This window comes from Phragmites australis, chromosome 16 (assembly GCF_958298935.1).
Source record: "Phragmites australis chromosome 16, lpPhrAust1.1, whole genome shotgun sequence".
NCBI classification, from domain to species: Eukaryota; Viridiplantae; Streptophyta; class Magnoliopsida; order Poales; family Poaceae; genus Phragmites; species Phragmites australis.
Genome location: NC_084936.1, coordinates 24,524,138 through 24,539,416, shown reverse-complemented (window position 1 = coordinate 24,539,416; position 15,279 = coordinate 24,524,138). Strand labels below are relative to the sequence as shown.

At 46.7% G+C, this 15,279-nt stretch overlaps 1 pseudogene; it reads left to right on the top strand.

The window, feature by feature from the left end:
- The first annotated feature begins 6,623 nt into the window (after window positions 1-6,623).
- On the top strand, window positions 6,624-13,876 carry LOC133895155 (2-hydroxyisoflavanone dehydratase-like; annotated as a pseudogene).
- The last annotated feature ends 1,403 nt before the right edge of the window (window positions 13,877-15,279 follow it).

The following is a 15,279-nucleotide window of genomic DNA, read 5'->3' as shown; positions in this document are numbered from 1 at the left end:
GCAAAGTAATTGAAAATGTTTGTTTAGTAACATGGCCTCGGGATCTGAGCAAGAGGTTTGTTGCTGGCTGGTGCTAAGGCACGAGGGGTGTTTGGTAGAATCTTGCTTCAGATCTAAGGACCGATTTGTGGAGCGACCACCCAGGTTAAACAATACAACCATGAGACCAGTTTGGTTAAGGCTTGGTTGAGTAATTAGAGATTTTTGTGGGTTGGATGGAGACACGGGGACAGAAGTAGGTTACTTCTTAGGAACAGCAAGACACAAGAGGGGGCTTCTAGGGTGAAGGGTTACTTCCCTAGCGGTGGAACCTTAGTGAGCCTGCACACATTGAGGAAACTCTGTGGAAAAGCCTCGTAGTGATCACTTGGTGCACACCTCAAGCGGTGTGTAAGGTACTGAGGATACCTACAACATTAGTGAGCACGACTCGTGAGCAAAGTTATACAATCTCTGTAGAGAATAAAAACTAATATATCAATCGTACTCATGATTATGAGTGGCCTGGACCCTCACATGATTAGCGGGTGTTTGGTTGGGTTGGCTCATCAAGTTAAGTGTTAGTTGACGTTTGTTTGGCTTGGGTAAAGCCGAGAGCAGTTTGTGGTAGATATGTTTTATTAAGTTCAATGCCACTTAGAAAATATGATGCCTTTAAAATGGTTTGAAACTAAAATGGCTCTTATGCAAATAAACCTTTGGTCAAGCCTTTCCTTGACTCTAGCCCCATGTCATAGTTTTCCCCACTTGTTGAGTATTGGAAATACTCACACTTGCTTTTTAGAAGGTGAAGCCTATGAGGAATACCCTAAAGACAGCACATCATTCTAGGTGTGCGAAGCTTCCGATCGACTGCCTCTGGAGTTGGTATGCTACGTTGTGTTTATTTTTCGCTACATTATAATTTTCTTTAGACCCAAGTGGTCATTTTGTAATAAATAGCATGGTAATAAAGAACATTGTGCTTTTGTTTGCCACTAATGAAGTCGCTATATGTATAAAACTTGATTCTGATATACATATATGTACATCTGGTTTGGCCTTAAAACCAGGTGTGACACCCGTCTAGCTTCTTCTCGCGGACCTATCTTGGTCGGAGTCTTTGAAGAAAGAGTCACACGACCATCCACCGCGGTCTTGGGCCCAAGTGAATAGGATGCTCCACTTGGAAACGGAGCACCTGAGTTAACACCTTTGGAGGTAACGTCTCCTTTAGTGCAGTCCTCTAGTGGCCATAATATGGTCACCCAGTTTGATTCGGGTATGACGTGGATGGATTAGATATTGGCATACCTTCAGAATTGAACGATCCTTGACGATGATACATCAACAAAAAAGGTCACGCGACAAGTTCGTAGATACTCCCTGGTAGAGGGACACCTCCATCGCAAGGGGTGCAATGGCCTTTTACTAAAATGCATCACTCGGGAAGAGGGAGCAACCTGCTCTCTGATATCCACATAGGCATATGTGGCTGCCATGCTTCATTCCGCACTCTGGTCGGAAAAGCATCCCAGTAAGGATTCTATTAGCCTATGGCCCTCCAGGATGCTTGCGAGCTAGTGAAACAGTGAGAGTCGTATCAGTACCATGGACGACAGACCAACCTACCATCTAAAGCACTACAAACCAAACCACTATCTTGACCTTTTGCTTTTGGGGGGCTCGATATTGTGAGACTATTTCCTATGGCCCTTGCTGGTTTCGAATTCATATTCATGGTAGTCGACAAATTCACTAAGTGGATTGAGGTCGAGCTGGTCAGGAAGATCACTATTGTGGCAACGATTAAAATCATACAGGAGTTGGTAGTGTGGTTTGGCATTCCAACTTGCATAATTACGAACAACATGACTCAGTTCATCACTAGCGCTTTTAAAGACTATTGCGAGGAGATCAGGGCCAAAGTATGCTACGCATTGGTGGCACACCCCCAAAGCAATAGTCAAGTTGAAAGGGCAAATGGGATGATACTACAAGGGATCAAAACCCAACTCTTTGACCAGCTTCAGAACTATTCAAGACGTTGGGTGGATGAACTCCCCACGGTACTTTAGTCGCTACGAATGACTCCAAGCAGAGCCATGGCTAAAACTCCATTCTTCCTAGTTTTTAGTGCTGAAGCAATGCTCCCCTTCGAGATCGTCTTCTAGCCTCCTAGAGTAACTAGCTACTCGAACGAAGACCAGGTGACTCGATGGGATGATGGCATAAACCTGATCAAAGAGTTCTGTAATCGCACTCTAATTCGAGTAGCCCAATACCAGCAAAGCCTCAGGCGTTACCACGACCACAAGGTGCGAGAGTGAACCCTGGTTGTAGGTGATCTCGTCCTAAGGAAAATCCAGAATAAGGCAGGCCGGAACAAGCTCTACACCAAGTGGGAAGGACCTTACACAGTGGTCGAGGTTACCTGACCTGGTGCAGTTAAACTAGCCATGTAGGATGGCCGTGAATTGCATAGTTCATGGAACACAAACAAGTTGCGTAGGTTCTATATGTAAGGCTGCTCGAGCGTGAGCCTATTTTTTTTCTATTTTGCAGGATCTCCCGGACAAGAGCAGACTGCCCTCGGCTTGTAAGTTTTTCCGATTCAACGTTTAGACCGCTTGGTTAGCAACCCTCGTGCCGACCGGATACTCTATTTTGCACAATTTCCCGAACAAGAGCGGACCGCACTCAATGTGAGGAACGATGACGTCCTAAGGGGGGTGAATTAGGACACTTAGAAATCTAAAATAAAATGGCTCCAAAAACTTCACAAAATAAACCTATCTCAAATTCTATCTAAATGTGTTATAGATTTATCTAGTGTATTTATTTTACCTCTTAAGAGAATTGCAACATACTCTAGCAAGGATTTTTATCCTGTTGTATCGATGGCATGAATACCACCCTAGTCCACGTTGGAGCTCCACAAAGGATATGTTCTCGGTCAGCACAACTCTTCCGGTCATGGCTTTTCAACTATCAAGTCACTAAAACAAGGTCTCAAGCACAATGAACCACCAAACCACCAAGGCAAGGTCTCATCACTAGCCTCTCTTACTTTCACTTGCTGTCATGATCACTTCGAAGCTTGAGCCACCAAGGCAAGGGTCTTCACGTCCACATACACGTGTCTTGCCGCCGCTTTATACCAAGTCAGAGGGTCAACAAACTGGAGCCACCAAGACCCAAGATGCCGGCGAGTCACCAAGACTCTAAGGTGCCGATGTACCAAAGAAGTACAAGCTAGGATCACTCCTTAATCCCTTCTTCAAGTTGCATCACTTAGCTACAACTTACTCTAGGCCTATAAGCACTAAACACACTATAATCTTGTGCTTAATTACATTGGATGATCATTTTAAGAACTTTGGTGGCTTGGATGTCTTCTCAAGTGTATATGAGCTTTCTCTAGACTCCAGCAGTATGCCACACGTCAAATGACTGAGTGGATAGGTATTTATAGCCTCAAACCCGCTAACTAGCTATTTTCCCAATAACTTAGAAAGCTGTTAATACCGGATAATCCGGTGAGAATAATAGTACTAACACTAGATCAACCGATGAGTACAAACTCAGAAACTAGCTATTGGAACACCACTCAAAGCCTCTGTGGACACTGGACATTCCGATGTACCTTCAAATCCATCACCGAACCTTCCGGTGAGTTATCTTGAGCCAGACCGTGCCACTTCTTCTTTGTGTAAAATGCTTTGGTGCATTCATCTTTGTGATTACCGAACTATCCGATGAGTTAATATTCATTCTTTAGCATTTACAGTCGCCTCTGCAAAAAATGCTATGGTGTCATACTCTGGTGTGCACAAACCAAGCATCAGACCTTCCGATGGGTTGATCTTCAGTCTTTACACTTGCGCTCTTCTCTGCAATCCGATGCTATCAAGTGTAGATCACAGGACTATCCTGTGAGGTCCTCAGCCTTCTCCCCTTTGTCAGAAATACTCCAATGAGTTCAACATAGAGAGCACCAGACCATCCGGTGAGGCTATCAGCCTCTGTGCACAATGCTCCGGTGAGTGCAAACTCATTAGCACCGGACCTTCCAGTGAGGTCAATTCTCCTAGGACTTCTCTAATTCAATTAAACTTTGTCCCGACTGTGGTGGCTTCTTCATGTAATGCATCCATAAGACCTACTAACATATATTCTTGACAAACATGTTAGTCCCAATAACTCTATTGTCATTAATCACCAAAATCATAATCATGATCTAATAAGGACATTTTCACTACACTCAGCTTGTAAGTCTTTCCTATTCAAAGGTTAGACCGCTCGATTGGCAGCCCTTCTACCGACCAGATGGTCAAGGACTAGAATAATGTTGAATTTGTGTACCTTTTATGCTCATAGATTATTTTACGCTCCTAGATTATTTTGCCTGTTTGCGCATAATGTGAGTACAAAGTCGCTTTTGGGAAAAAAGAAAATTGTTGCTCGCACAATGTCAGGGATGTAGGTGGCTGAAGGAAAAAAAAGGCAAAGAGGTCAAAAGTCCCAATTCAGGTCGAGTGCTGGTCGCCACCGAAGGGTTTGTCGTGCTAAAAGATGTCCTAGGCACCACAAAACTAACTAATGAGTGGTACGGAAAACCTTGGCCCCCTCTAGGAATAATGAGTAATCAGAGCCTACTCACCACAAGAGCGCAGGGAAAATCTATTTAGGAACAAGTCCTTAGGTTACAAAATGACCCGGGTAACTCCCGGGGGATTGTTCTAGCAATTTGTTCAGCGTCCTCAAGATCCGAAGATGCTTCTCTGTGGTTCGAATTGGACGGTCCAAAGAAGAGAGCGAACTGGGAATAGAAATGAGTCAACAAGGTTATGAAGCTCCATCGTGGTCTTTTGGGCACTTGCGAAGCCTTCGGAGACTGCCGAAGCAAGGTAGAGGTCAAAGAGATGCTCGCTGACGCAGGCAAGATCAAGGCACTCACCATAGACTCTGACCTAAAAAAGGTGATCGCCAACGGTCTCGCGAAGCCTCTGCTCGAGTTCATCTGCCTCCTTGGAGGCCACCAAGAGCCAGTCAATAAGACCAGTCACGATGCTCCCAGGAGTTAGACAAACTTGAACACCGGCGGACCAAAGCAGTGAGTCAAAGGGAGAAAACGTCTGACTAAGGCAATCATAGAAATACGCCTGCCACTGGTCATTTTCCTCATCATCCACTCCAGGCCACTTTGCGCTGCTAGCAGCTCCTCCCTGTAAGTTGGTGTCACACCCGGTTTAACGGACAAAACCAGATGCGACTTATGTGTGTCTAGAATATTCAACACATATAAGGACGCCATATGTGAAGTAACAAAAGCAATATTTTTATAGAATAAACATTTAACTCTTACAGCAATTGAGATATATTATTTTCTATGAAGATATCTGCAGCGGAACATAAGCACTGGTGTCCAAGAACACCGCAAGCAACTGACCGGGTCACACGCGCTAGAATGTCACAACCTCATCTTGATAGTCTTTGACATCTTCACTCACTGAGCAGCACCATACATGTCGCATGGTATATGGAAAATAGCAAGTGTGAGCACATGATGCGCTAAATAAGTATATAAGGGAATAATGATATGCAGACTTATAACAATGACTGGCTAACACAAGGGTTTATTTGTATAAATACAAGTAAAGAAAGCATTTGAATTTAAAAGCATTGAGTACTTATTGAGTGAATGTAACCCAAACGACCGAACAACTAACATACAAGGCTCCCCGCTTTGCAAACCATAACCATCTAGTACCACCAATACTACCATACCATAACCATAACCATTCCACCACTATATCCAACACCAAACCATCTAATGATCGTGAGCACGGATGATATATAAGATTTTACACTCTGCAGAGGTTGTTCAGCCTTCCCCACGAGTCAGTGAATTCCTTGTTGCTGTGTTTGCAAGACACTTAACACATGTCAGTGGTGTGCCACCCGGAGATCATTGTATGACATTACCACTAACTAGAGCCTACTCCAGTATGCATCTGCCCACTAGGTTTTACCACCAGGGATTACGGAAAGGCAGCAACATTTCCAACCCAGAAGCCCCCTTTTGTGCTGACCCGTTATGCACTGGATAGAACTCTAACTAGTATGTCACGTCTTACCAATATCAGCCTCGTAGTTGGTATGTTACTTCTTGAATTATCGCTCCACGAACTGATCCTTAGGTTACTTGAGCAAAGACTAACCTACCAACATAACCATGATCATCATCACCAACCTTCTTTGCTCAAGGCCTAAGGTTCCATGTTTCTATACCATTAACCAATTAACCATTATCATTGCATATGTCCATTAGTCAAGTGTAACGTGCTTCCCAATATTCCCGATAGCACGGCTAAGCAATTCTACCCAAGAAAGACATATAACTATAAACCACTTAGGCTTCAAGGAATGATAAGGGAATATCTAGGTAATCCCTAACATAGATGATTACCCATCAAATTGACACTACATGCAACTAAACAGTTTAAAACATAGGAGAAATATGATCAAAAAAATACACTTGCCTTTTACCAAAATGTTGCTCAGTGTTGTCAAAATCTTGGTTTTGAAGTCTTTGAATAGATCCAAAGCGTTATCGACTAGTTGCGGATTCTCATGTTTCGATGACATCAGAGAGGCAGCGAGGCAGTCTGGCGACGAGAGAAGGCAGCGATGGCTTTGAGATCTCGTTGGCAGAGGGGTTTCGACAGCTCGGAGGCAAAGGAAAGGGCACCAGCGTGTTCCTCGGGTCCGTGCAACGCTTCTTCAGGTCTTGGAGACAGCAAGCGAAACAGGAGGGTGTAGATTTGCGAGCTAGAGCGAAGCTCGGCAATGGTAGTGGTTTGGCTCTGATTTTGGTAGAATTGGCAGGGGGAGGCGGCGGATTAGGGCACGAGAATGGTGGCTTAGTGGTGAAACAAGGCAAGGGCGCGCTCTGGACTGTGATTTATAGGGGTGGAAAATAAGCGTACGGGAATTGGAGACCGAGGTGGCGGTGTTCTTGTTTCTAGCTTGGACTCGATTTCCTTCATTTAAACGTGATTAGTTGGTGATAGGACAACAACAGGATGTAGGGATCACGCGGACTTGATCTGGTAGGCTTCTAGATGATTTTCCCCATCCGAATTTGGTCGGTTTTGGCATGGGATTTAGCTGGCTAGCTCATTCATGTGGGGCACGGACTTGGCCAAAGATGAAAGAAGGTACCAACGTGCGGGCCCGAGCTGTCATTGGTTGGGAGAGGTAGGGTGAGCTGCTGGGGAGGGTATGGGCCTGGCGCGGCCTTTGGCCCATGTGAGCATGCAGGAGTAGAGCACAGGGAGCGGCCAGATGTGCTGGCAGGCTGGACCGGGACATTGGCTCGGCCTAGGCGGGAAGCAAGGGAGGCCGGGGAGAAGAGATGGGCCTGGCCTCGGCTGGCTAATGCAGACAGAGAGGGAAAACATGCTAAGGGAAGTGGGTGGGATTCAAAGAGAGAGAGAGTGGGAGAAGAGAATGGGCTGGACTGGGCTAGCATTAGATTAGTATTTTTCTTATTTTGTTTTGAAAATTCCATAAAATAAGATAGCAAATGAAACCCCAACAAAACTTCAAATGAAGCCTACAAATTCTAGAAAATTATGGCAAGCTTTTGAAATCATGAAGAAGCCAATAAAAATATTTTGAACTCATAAAAATATTTTGATATTTTGGAAATTAAATATAACACAAAAGAAATCAAGTAAATCCCAAATGAACTCAAATAAAATCCAGGAAAACCAGAGAAATACAACAACTCAAAATAAGACATAAATGCCTATTTTCAGTATGAATGCATTGAAACAAATAATAATCCTAATTCAATTTTGAACTTGAATTTATAAAATAGGATTTTTCCTATTCTAATTATTCAACTAATAATCTAATCTTGGGAAATTTCAAAAAATTGCAAAATCTGAAAAATCAGGGTGTGACGGTTGGTCGAAGAAACAGGTTGAAAAACACGCAGGAGTCAGCTCGTCTTGTCTTACTTGGCTAGCCTAAGACTACACATGGTTTAGTCTGTGGCAAAGCTGACGCACCTCGAAGATCACTCTACAGGGTCTCTCGCTCGACCATTAACCAAAGTTCACACTCGATCATCGCTTCCTGACTGCGTTGGTCAATGGAGTCGTCGATGGAGGTGGTCGGGGGTGCGGAGCGAGCAGGAGGGACAGTCAACGCAAGAGCTCTACGACCACAACAACGACGCAAGACTATCAAAGAAATGAAAAACTTCATTCAAATATGATACAATCCTAAGTTACATAACCGCATTTACTCTTCGATGGTCACCACCTGGAAGAGAGACCCTACGTACTCCACAAAACCTTGGCACTTCGCCTGCAGCCTCGCCTTGGCTTCAGGACCAGCGGTCATAACCCCCTCCCAAACAATCTTGAGGTCGAAGTTTGGGTCGCGACAGTGGTAGCACTAGAGAACATACTCGCTAAGGCATTCGCTACCTTCGTCATGTCCTCCGCGATCCTTGCCACTAGGATGCCCGGGAGCTAGGTAAACTTCTCTACAAAGACACTGATGGCATAGGCTCAACCTTGCATGGTTTCTTCCTTTGGCCTAGTGACTTCCAAACCGACACTCCTTAGGGGGACCCACAATGCTAGGAAAGCGTCCATCAGAAAATTGTTGGTCGTCCACTCAGCCTCCAACTACTTAACACTTTGGGCAATGAGCGCATCCTTCTCCTACTGAATCACACGCCTCGCTTCCTTCTCGATGGCCCCTAACCTCTCCAGCTCAGCACACCTGGGGTCCGCCACCTCTTTCTCAACGATCAATGTGCTGATGGAGGTAGAAAGGCTAGCGACTAAGGAGAGGAGGTCAGATGCAAGAGTAGGCATCGCGAGAAATGATGTGGATGGCTCTATATCTACGAAGGCCATGACAAGTGATCCCGGTGTCGGGGTTGTTGTAGTCCTGGGGACTGGAGCATTCTGCTGGGGCAGCGAGGAGGAGTGAGATCCAGAGTTATTGAAGGGGTTGAGGACTTGCAATGATAAGCGAATTACGGATTCAAGGAAAGAACTCAAAATGATTGTGCCTAACCAAAGAGCTTACCGTATGGTCAGAATTGTGAGCACCACTCTCATCCTATCGAAGCCACTAAGAACATGCGAAGAGGAGGTCATGGCTGCCAGAGAGCTGCCAGTTATCGGTGTCTCACAGGCGCATTTGGAAATTACGGGGGCAGTTGGATCCACCGCTGATCTCTTCCCCCCTTGCCCAAAGGCTTGATGAGTAGTAGCCTGGGCACCCTCAGCTGCTTCAGTGCGAGGCTAGTCGCTCTTCTACTGGTCGGCACTGCTTGCAGAACCTCCACTTGTGGTCGATGGTCAACTCCGAGCAGCCTGATAAACCCTGTCTACTGCGACGCGAAGCTAGTTGCTCCTCTACTAGCTGACACTACTCATAGAACCTCCATCCATGGTCGATGGTAGACTTCGAGCAGCCTGATCGTCCCTGGCTGGTTCGGTGCTGGGCGAGTCGCCCTCCACTGACCAGCACAGCTCTCAGGATCTCCACTTGTGGTTAATGATCGACTTCGAGCAGCCTGGTCATCACCATGACTAGATGAGTCTATCTGAGGCAGAGATTGTTTGGGCGCTCAGATGGAAATCTTGGACAATCTCCATGACCTCATCGATTATTGGGCGTAGGACATCAACCTCAGGAAGACCTTGCTTCCGCGCAAACTATGAAACCCTAACCCAAGAAATGGCTTGGGGCAGGAATTTTGGAAATTCCAAACTTACCCTCATGAACCGTGCTCTTTCCGACAAAGGAAGATCGCACAGTGAAGGGGCGCCGCTCAGAGGACCCTCTTTCCTCAGGGTAGCCAACATTAGGTTTTGGACACGCGAGTCGACAATCTCGTCAGTAAGATCTAGATAAAAGGGGAGATGTGAGAGGTCGCACACCTAACAAAAAACACTAGGGAAACGGCTGCGGCATTACTTGAAGAGCTCTTCCGAGTGACATCGTCTGGCCCGACGTGTTTGAATACCAGATGTGCTCGCCTCCACAAGGGGCACAACCAACTCTTGATGAAGTCATGAACGACGTCTAACCTCGTCAACTCGGCCACTCAAAGCTGACCAATCAATTTGGCAAGGGTTACCAGCTCCGGAGTTGTCGATGACCTGCGCCTATTTGCTCGGTGCGCGGAGGTTGTCCAAGGAGTTGTCTACCATGAGGTAGAACCACTCCTCCCTCTAGTCCGATAGCGATGACTTGAGGTGCACCTCAATGTAGGAGTCCGTGGCTCCATCACGGAGACATAACCCATAGCTTTCAGTGGTCGACCTGGTCACCAATCGACATGTGTAGAAGAACTGAAAGAGGTCTAGGCATGGTTCGACACCGACGAAGTGCTCACACATATGAGAAAATATGTGCAGCATGAGAATGGAATTAGGGTTGAGATGAAGGTGATAGGTGGCGTAGAAAGAGATGACAATGGTGAAGAACTCGGAGAAGGGCAGCATGAGACCGGCCAAGAAGAAAGAGACAAACATAACAATCTCCCCCTAGCGGGGAGCGGGCGCGCTCTCCCCGGAGTGTTACATAGAGGACAAGCAGTGATTGAGCAGGCTGACGTTGTGCATTTGCTTCAGCCTCAACGCATAGCACTTGGATTTTGGGAAGGCGGGCTCATTGCCGGTGCACACCATCGGATTAGGGAGGAAGGTGCTTCGATGGCAAGAATGGTGATGGAGACAAAGGGCTCTAGGTGCAGAAGCTTGGAGGCTAAGGGAGACGATAGAAGTATTTGTGAGGGATCTCAGCGCTCCAATTTAAATGGCCACCACAGTATCTCAACCACTGCGGGGTCTGATCTTTTCGAATTTCGAGAGGCTGCGCTTGGGTAATTGAAATTCCCTCGGGTCCGGCGTTATTTCATTTTTCCCTCCCACACACACACACTCTCTCTCCAGATGTTTAACCTCCTCTTGGGATGAGGTTTCTTGAGTCAATCACGAAAGCGGGCAGCATCAGTGACCACTCTTAAGGCGAACATGCATTAACTTGGAGCCCAAGTGAGGTGACCAGACTCGACCACAACCACCAGACATATAGCAATCACGGACCACTAAGGCGAACCACTCAGTCCAGTACATCCGCGATGGAGCTTGGGGGATACTATCAGTATAATAGGTAAGGTGGTGCCCCAACAGGCGGACGCCCCGCTGCCAAATGTCAGCTGACGGTAGATATTTTCAGGATCATGACCTCACCTCACGACCAGGGCAAGACTCAGTCGTCTAGTCCCCTTGTCAAAGGACAAAACCCTACGACTAGCCTGATCATTGGGTAGGTACACGCCTAACTAGTTTAATCATATTTAATGATATTCACTCAAGTATTTTTCTTCCCTAGACACTGCCTTTTGACGAGCTAGGTCGTGGACAGGCGTGATAATGCAGTAACTCGTCTCGTAGCATTTAATGCTATGTGATAGCTTTGCAGGCGAGCGTGACAGCATTCACCGGATATGACAGGGCATGCAGGACGACTAGAGTAGGGTGGCCGTGTCTACCCTGTCATGATGACCTAGGAGTAGCTGAGTTCGTCAGGAATATGCATGCTATAGAGTTTGATACAGTTCGTTTGTATGTACTCCTTTTTCTCTGTTATACAAAGGGGGGAGACTCGGCTTGTTAAGAGGATGACATTCTGTAACAAGTTCATCCAATCTATAAAAAAATATACAGAACGTAGGGCTATTATCCCATAGAAGATCTAAACCTGGATGTTATTGTGTCCATCCGATCCCATTACGAAGAAATGCCGATCAACATACCCGTCGTCCAGTACACCCCGAATTTATTGTCAGGAATCATTCCCCAACAACTGCCGAATATTAAAGGGATATCTTTTGATGAGTTAATATTACTGCCGGTTGTTAGCTATAACTGGAAGTGATAATTTGAATATCACTTTCGATTTGTATTACTAACTAACAGTGTTAATCACTATCATTATCGGTTCTGACTCGACTTTTTATATATGTGTGAAGCTTTTGAATCGATCTTCGAATCGATAGTGATATATTATCACTATAGTTTATTTTTAAATTGGCAGCGTAAAAGAGACGCTGATGGCTCTCTAGCGGCGAGTGCGTCCACCGTAAGAACATCAGGTAAAATAGTCGCATATCATTGATGGAGACATGCTGCAAACTGTAGAAAACATCATCGAAGAAGACGACGAAGTCACTGCCACCATGGAAAGCACCTCTCACAAGAGACGAGGCCTCACTGCATATGGACGTCACCTCGACCCCAACCTTCTTGGAACGCATTGTTTCTCCAGAAGCTTGTGGCCTTGCGGATGCTCCCAGATGTGACATTGGGAGCATGTGATACCTGATTGGCAGATGAATCCATCTCGAATCCAAAGCAGGTGAAATACTTAATTCGGTCGTACCACGGCTCGTGGCGCACGCTGGACCAGTGGACTGGCAAAAGCAAGGCGCTCCTGCTCATACAGCTCCGCAGTTACGCTCTTAGACTAACACAAGGAATTCTCTTCGGGTCAAATTCTCATTGTGAAGGAATTTTTTTTTTCAGTATTTCAATATTTTTTTATGGTTCTCGTCACAACGGAATTCACAGGGTCATTTATTTCAGAACGAGATTCTCTCTTATTTCCCTTCGCGATTCCCCTCGAAGGGAAACTGTTGGAGATGAGAGAAAATAAAGGGGATATGAACCGGGAAGTGAATTGGGAAGGAAAAGAAATGAAGAGAATATGGTTGGAGATGGCCTTACTCTTCAGTCTGCAGAGGTCACTCTCCTGGTTGTCGTTGACTCGAGCGCCTCGCGGCTTCGGCCTTGGATCCGGACACCGAGATCAACTTTGACTTCTCGTCGTTCCTCATCCGCTACAAGAGCGGCTGCGTGCACCACCGTATGGGCACGTCAAGGGTTGACGCCGGCACGGACGCCAGCACTAGCGTCGCCTCCAAGGACGTCGTCATCAACGCCGACCTCACCCCGCGGGTCTACATCCCTAAGGATGTCCTTGGTGAGCCCACGAAGCTCCCCCTCCTCGTCTACTTCCACGGCGGTGCCTTCGTCGTGCACTCAACCTTTGGGAGCGCGCACTTCCGCTTCCTCAACGCTCTCGTGTCCATGGCCCGCGTCGTGGCTGTGTCCGTCGACTACAGCCTCGCACCCGAGCACCCTCTCTCGGCCACCTACGACGACGCGTGGGCTGCACTCGGTTGGGCCGTGGCGAGCTACGCGGGGTTCGGGCCGGGGCCGGGGCCGGGGCTGGAGCCGTGGTTGGCCGAGCATGGTGACGCCGCGCGCGTATTCGTCGCGGGGGACAGCGTAGGCGGCAACATCGCGCACAATGTGGCGATGAGGACCGGAAGGAGCGGGCTGCCCTGCGGCGCGCGGATCGAGGGGATGGTGCTCCTGCACCTGTACTTCCGCGGCAAGGAGCTCGTGCCGTCTGAGGGCACGGACCCCATGTTCCTGCAAAGGGTGGAGCGGTCATGGGCCTTCGTGTGCACGGGGAGGTACGGGATCGACCACCCGTTCATCGATCCGCTGGCAATGCCGTCGCCGGAGTGGGCGGCCCTCGGCTACCGACGAGCTCTGGTGACCGTGGCCAAGCTCGACACGATGAGGGACGGAGGCCGGATGTACGTGGAGGCGCTGCGTGGAAGCACCAGCACGTGGGCAGGGGAGGAGGCCGTGTTGTACGAAACATCGAGACCCAAGGCGAGGGGCACGTTTACTTCATCAATAAATCCGGCGGCGGCGACAAGGCGGAGAAGGAGATGGCCACCATTGTGTCGTTCATCATATCAAGCAACAAAGTTCGGTAGGATCCATCTCTGTGTCGTTCATCAGTCGAAGTATTGCTGTTAAGCTCTAGGTCCTTGTGGAATGCAGGATCCATACTTTCTTGCTCGGATTATTCCCATTTCCCCAAAGTGGTGTTGCATTTTTCTTGTGAACTTAAAATGTTTCTTGCGGAACTGGCGCGCTGAAAAGTCAATAAGAATGGCATGAAAGTGTTTGGTTGGTTCATTGATTGTGCTTTCTTTCTTCTATCAAAGGAAGCAAGTGGTGCGAATGCAGTGTTTATAGTAAGCAGGTGATTGCAGCGATAAGGATAGGAGATCCTAGGGGCCGGAGATATGAATATATCCCGTCTGATGATGAGGTGAGTGAATTGCCAACAACTAGACTATGGCAGTTACAGCAGCATAGCACCTGGCCAAATTTTCAGGCAACCATTGAACGAAGTTACCAGTGGAAAGGTACAGTCATGCAACTGCAAAACCTGAAACTATTATGAAACCTTTTATTTGACGGTACCTAAAACAGTTCAACCTGCCTCGGCGGCAGAAAGCTTGGGATATTCACGCCGCCATGTAACGTGTATACAGGCAGCTACTAATAGTTCGTCGCCGGCAAGGCGGTCGTCTCTGCTCGACCGATCGCAGAACGGAATTTCCGAGCAGAACCGTCCGTGCTAGCACAAATCACGCGGTGCTGCGATTGCGCTGCGCACTGGGCAGCAGCGCGGGCCGCATGCGCGAAACGCCCGTGCCGAGCGGGATTTCACGCACGGGCACCGGCCGGCCGGCCGCCCGCCCGCCTCAGTCCTCAGTTCCTCACCATACGACGCGACTAGGGATGAAACAGGATGGATATTTTTTGCCCGCCCGTCTTATCGAAGTCTTGTAAAATAAATATAAGATGCAACAATAAATATCTGATGCTATCTGTATTCGACTCCAAATCTGAAAAAAAATATATATGATATATAATAACTGGTATCCGTATGAAATATCCGAATGTTAGCTCTTACCGTAAAGCTTATTGTGATTTCATCTAAAAATATAATAATATATAGGTAAATTAACATACCCCGTAGACAGATAATACTGAATGTTCTTATTTTCACATCTCAGCGACTACTGTATCTGTGCTCACTTTGATTATATATATATATATATATATATATATTGTTTAATGTGAAAATACAAATAAAGTAAAAAAAATTCATCTATACGACTAACTAAAAGTTTGTGTTACTATCCGCTCTGACTCTAACTTTGAAAATTAAATGTAGGATAGAATACATGATAAAAAAAATAATCCAACACTATTAATATCTGACTCTAACTCAAAAATATAAAATAAAATTTAGAATAAACTATATCTATCTATGTCTCATCTGATTACACCCTAAACTGCATCAATCGGCGTGTTATAGATG